Consider the following 5,821-nt stretch of genomic DNA (forward strand, 5'->3'; position numbering starts at 1 on the left):
CTGGTTACCTAAAGAAATGCAGGAACTTGAAGATAATGAGGCATAAGAGGAGAACTTTGATACTTTATCCCAGTTCTCCCACATAACTGAGGGAGGAGATAGCTCCCAAAGGTGGGTTGCTGTTTCTAAAAGTCCTAAGTTCAGGACTTACAAGAGAAGGAGGCCTATCATTGCAACTAGAGCAATCTCTAGGATTCCCAGGGATGGGATCTCAATCCAGGCTAAAGCTATGAAGAGAGCTCAGCAGAAGAATGCTACAACAGGTACTTCCTGCTCTCCGAACCAATTCACCATTCTTAATAATATCTCCAATGATTATATTGCAAATGTTATATCTGACTTATATTTGATAGCTGATAATATGGTTACTCATATAGAAGCCTTTAATGCTGAAGAATTAGCTAGAGCTAAAATTACTGAAGCAGCTTTTAAAGCTTCTCTTCAGAGGCAAAATGAGAAGGAAGTTGCTAGGGCAGAGGGCCTAGAGCAGGATATGACCATGGAGGTCATTGACAACTTAGTTAGAGGCTATGGCATGCCAATCCCAGAAAAAGGAGAGGTCACAGGGAGTGAACCTAAAATAAAAAGAGGCAGAGGCAGGCCTAGGAAAAAGCATAAATGAGGATCCTAATTTGGAATGGCAGAGGCTTAGGGAAGGCAGTTAGGAGGAAGCAGATTAAAGATTATATCATGCGGGAAAAGTTGGATATTATTGGTATCCAGGAAATTGTGAAGGACTTCATAGCCAAGGAACTCAAAGAAATCTCTGGCGTTGAGAACTTCTCCTGGTGTGCGCTCCCAGCCCAGGGGCACTCTGGAGGGTTACTGGTGGGAGTCAAGAATGACATGCTAGAATTGGAGCAATGGGAGCTCCACCAGTTCTGTGTTCATATCACTGTGAGAATGAGGATAACCAACCTCAGATGGGAGTTCATCACAGTGCATGGACCAGCAGACTACAGGTCATCTAAGGATTTTATAGATGAACTGGAAAATATTTGTGCCAAGGTGTCACTCCCTTTTCTCATTGGAGGTGACTTCAACCTCATCAGAGAGGCCCAAGACAAGAACAATGATAATTTAGACAAGCATCTGATGGACCTCTTTAATGGTTTCATTGGGAAATTTCATCTAAGGGAAGTGAAATGAGCAGGTCCCAAATACACCTGGACCAACAAGTAGCTAGTGCCAGTGATGGTGAACCTAGACAGATTCCTGATGTCTAGTGCCTGGGAACAACCTTTATGTCATGCATGGAGCCTGACCAGAATTGGATCTAACCATAGTCCTATTTGTCTGGACTCAGGGGAAGCTGGGATCCCAAGATGCAATTATTTTACCTTTGAAATACAGTGACTTCTAGCAGACAACTTCAAAAATCTGGTGTGCCAAAGGTGGTTGGAGAAGAAAGGGAGAATACCTAGCAATGCCTACTCTATAGATAATTGGCATGGTAGCCTTTGTGACATGAGACAGTTTATAAGGGGATGGCACAGGCAGATGATTGGAGAGTAGAACAAACACAAACATGACCTGTTGGCCCAGTTAGCTGACTTTGATAATAAAGCAGACTCTGAAGACCTCTCCATGGTGGACTGGGAAAATAGATACAAGTTAGAAGGTGATCTTGAAAAGAAGTATCTCCATGGAGAAGATCCTTTGGAAACAGAAATGTGGGAGGACCATGGTTAAAGAGGGTAGCAATAACACCAGATTCTTCCACCTCTTAGCCAATGGAAGAAGAAGGAAAAACCTAATCTTGCCTATGGAGACTGATCAGGGTCAGATTTCTTCCCAAAACCAACTCAGGGAACATATATATGATTTTTACAAGAACCTCTTTGGAGCTAACTCAAGAGAGGGCTTGATGTTAGATAATTCTTTCTGGGATAACCATAACAGGTTACCAGTTGAAGCCAGTGTACCCTTGACCCAACCTTTCTCTATACAGAAAATTGAGAGTGCCTTCAAGGACATGAAGGAGGATTCAGCTCCTGGGCCCAATGGTTTCACTGCTACTTTCTTCAAGGTTGTTTGGGACCTGGTCAAGGAGGACATACTTAACATGTTTAATGACTGGCATGCTAGGAGGCTTGATCTCAAGAGGCTTAATTATGGGGTAATAACCTTGCTACCTAAAACTAAAGATGCCAACACCATTAAGCAGTTCAGACCCATCTGCCTCCTAAATGTAGACTTCAAGGGCTTCACCAAAGTTCTGAATAACAAACTCACTCCAGTAGCCAAAGAGGTTATTGGTCCAAGCCAGACTGCGTTCATTAAGGGCAGGAACATCCTGGAAGGGGCGGTTACTCTTCATGAAGTTATTCATGAGCTTAAGAGAACAAGGAAGCAAGGGTTGCTGGTTAAAATTGATTTTGAAAAAGCTTATGATAAGGTGAAATGGAATTACCTTGAAGGGGTTATGAAAGGGAAAGGGTTCCCTCCTTATGGATAGATTGGATTATGCAATCTGTCAAGGGTGGCAGAGTGTGTGTTAATATCAATGGGCAGAGGGGACCATTCTTCAGAACATACTAGGGGTTAAGGCAGGGTGATCCTCTTTCCCCCTTGCTGTTTAATATAGCTGCCGATGTACTGAATGCTTTGATGGACAAAGCATCCTCCAAAGGTCTGTTGAAGGGAGTAGTGGATCATCTCATCGATGGTGGAATTACCCATGTCCAATATGCTGATGGCACCATGTTGATGGTAGATGGCTCTGAGAACTCCATTCTAAATCTTAAGATCATCATGTATCACTTGGAATGGCTATCTGGCCTCAAGATCAATTTCCATAAAAGTGAGGTATTTAGCTTTGGCATGGAGTAGGGTGAGCAGCAAAGGGTGGCCAACATGCTCAATTGCAAACTAGGGCAACTTCCAATGAAATATTTGGGCATACCCATTTCAGATCATCAACTTGGCATTGCTGCATCCTCTTAAATCCTAAATAAAATGACCAAAAGTTTAGACCCATGGAAGGGCAAAAACCTATCATATAGGGGGAAATTGACATTAACAAATTCTTGCTTGACTAGCCTGCCCATATATACTATGGGTTTTTACTTTCTTCCAAAAGGGGTTCACAAGCAAATGAATACCATCAAATCCAGGTTCTTTTGGAGGGGGGCTGAAGATGTAAACAAGTATCACTTAACAAAGTGGGAGGCTATCTGCAGACCTAAAGACTATGGTAGTCTGGGCATTCTTAACACAGCAGTGATGAACAAGTGCTTACTTGTCAAATGGATTGACAAGATATACTCTGGCTCTGAGGAAACCTGGTTCAAAATCCTTAAAGCCAAATATATAACAAATGGCAATTTCTTCATCTCCAGGCAGAAAGGTGCTTCCTAGTCCTGGCAAGGGTTGCATAAGGCTAAGCATCTATTTCGATGGGGTGCTATTTATAAAGTGAATAAAGGCAACAAAGTTTTCTTCTGGAGGGATGTGTGGTTGGGAGAAAAATCACTTAAAACCTAGTTTCCTGGCCTCTTTGATTTGTGTGAGAATCTAGACTCACTGGTCTCTGATTAGTGGGTTGAAGATGAGTGGGAGGTTTAGTTTAATCGAAACCTAACAGCAGAGGACCTACCCCAGTAGGAGGAACTGATGAACAAACTACAAGATATCCAGCTGAATGACAGTGAAGATGAAGTAGCTTGGGCTCTTGATAAATCAAAGAGATTCACAACCAAATCACTCTATAGGTTCTTGACCTTTGAAGGGGTTGTTAGCAAGGGAGCTAAAAAGATCTAGACATCCAAATTGCCTCTCAGGATCAAAGTGTTCCTATGGCAGATGTTACACAATAAGCTCCCAGTGTCTGTCTCACTTAAGAAGAGGGGCTGGAAGGGGGAAAGGAACTGCTGTTTATGTGGCAGGACTGAGGATGTCAGCCAAGTTTTCTTTGGGTGTGTGCTTGCCCAATTTTCGTGGAGTGAACTGAGAGATGCCTTTGGCTGGAATGGGTTCCCTACCTCGGTTGCCGACTTATGGACAAGTTGGTTCCGGAAATCCTTTAACATCTCTCAAAACCTAGGGATCTTTCTTTTTTGTAGGTATGGCTTGGGCTATGTGGAGGACAAGGAACATCATGGCGATTGAGAAACGCTACCCCAAGAGGCCTGTCGAAGTTCTGATCCTTCCTATATCATTCCTGCAGAAATGGAGCCCCCTCCTTCGCAATGATGATAAGATGAAAGTGGATGGTGCCGCGGCTTAAGTCCAGGAGTGGCTTCGGAACTTCTCCCCTAGCCCTGATTCAATGTCTGACATTGCCAATTTATGACCTGGTGCTGCGTGTATCTGATGTAATAGGGTAGTATTTGCTACCAGTATGGTCCGATTGTTGGCCGTTCTGATGTAATAGGGGGAGACTTTTGCGTATGTTCGCTCTGGGACGCTGGTATCCCCAGCTTCCTATGTTTGTGCTCTGGCACTTTGCTTTTCTTTTTTCTATTGTGAACCTGTTATTTGACTTTCAATAAAAACCGAGTTTATCTCTGTTAAAAAAAAAACTATGCAGTAAATTGAACCTGTGAGATTGTGGGAAGTATTCGTGGTCTCGGGTCAATAACAGATGGATTACGCTATCAGACGGTGGAGACTGAGGCGAGTGGTGATCTTGTCAGAATGATACCCATCGAAACATCGCTATGCAAATTTCGAAGCTCAAAGATATAACCCGGGTTATATATTATCTTCGTTTTCGAGATCGACAAGAAGCTTGCAAGTTAATCTTTTCGCCGATGATTTCTGCTGATATCTACATGATTTAAGGATCTACGTCACTGCATTTCGTTCGCTGTTTTCCGGCTAGGAAGTTACAAACTTGCTCCATCGACAGCTCGAGCACGCGCGCGCGCATGCTGCATGCACCATGCACGATCGCATTCCTCGCGTTGTGCAATTAACAAGGCAATCGTCTGCTCAGCGTCAGGCCCGAGGCTCCTGGCGTCTTTGCCGGCCGCAGCGGCCGCGGCGTACAGACGGCCGAGCGCGAGCGCGCGGCGGGCGGCCGCGAGCCGGAGGGCCAGTGCAGCGGCCTCGGCGCGCAGCCCGGCGTTGGCGACAAGGGCGAGCGCCAGGCGGCTCTGCGCGGCACGCGCGCGCGCCGCGAGCTCACGCTTGCTGCCCTCGAGACGCACGGCGGCGGCCCGGAGCTCGTTGAAGCGGCGCTGCTTGCGCGCGCGCGACCGGCGCGCGGACTCCCGGTTGGAGATCCTCCGGCGGAGGCGCCGATCGTCGACGTATTCTGTCGTGGCGGCGTTGGCCTCCACCTCCGGCGAGGCCGCCGCCAGGTCTTGAGTCGGGGTCAGGTTCGCTGTGGCATCGGATCCGAATCCCACGTGCTGTGGCGTCATCGTGGCGAAGGCTTGCAGGGTTGTAAAGCCAGAGAAATCCATGACGGGGCAGAATGATAGTTTCGAGCTTATCAGAGGAGGAGGGAGAGAAAGAGAGAGTGAGGAAAAAGGGAGGGAAGAAGTGAAGGGCTCGACAATTTATAGAGGGTTTAGGAGGGGTATTTATAGCAGTGACGGATTAGTGCAAAAATTTAGAAAGGGGGTTTAATCTCTTCTTTTTTTCTCCCTTTCCTTTTTATCTTCTCTCTCTTCGATGTCAAAAAAATTATAGAGGCCCCGGATCGGCCCATGATCTATGGTATTTTGTTAGTGACGTGGGTCTAATTTCTAGTGGTTGGTAATGCTTGCATTCAAATTTTGCAACAAATGGAATTAAGGAAATCAAATGATTCAAAAGGCAACGTCCAGAAATAGCTTTTGCCGTGTCAGGAACATTAGAGTATTAATAGAGT

The sequence above is a fragment of the Phragmites australis genome, chromosome 3, assembly GCF_958298935.1.
Source record: "Phragmites australis chromosome 3, lpPhrAust1.1, whole genome shotgun sequence".
In the NCBI taxonomy this organism is placed as follows: domain Eukaryota; kingdom Viridiplantae; phylum Streptophyta; class Magnoliopsida; order Poales; family Poaceae; genus Phragmites; species Phragmites australis.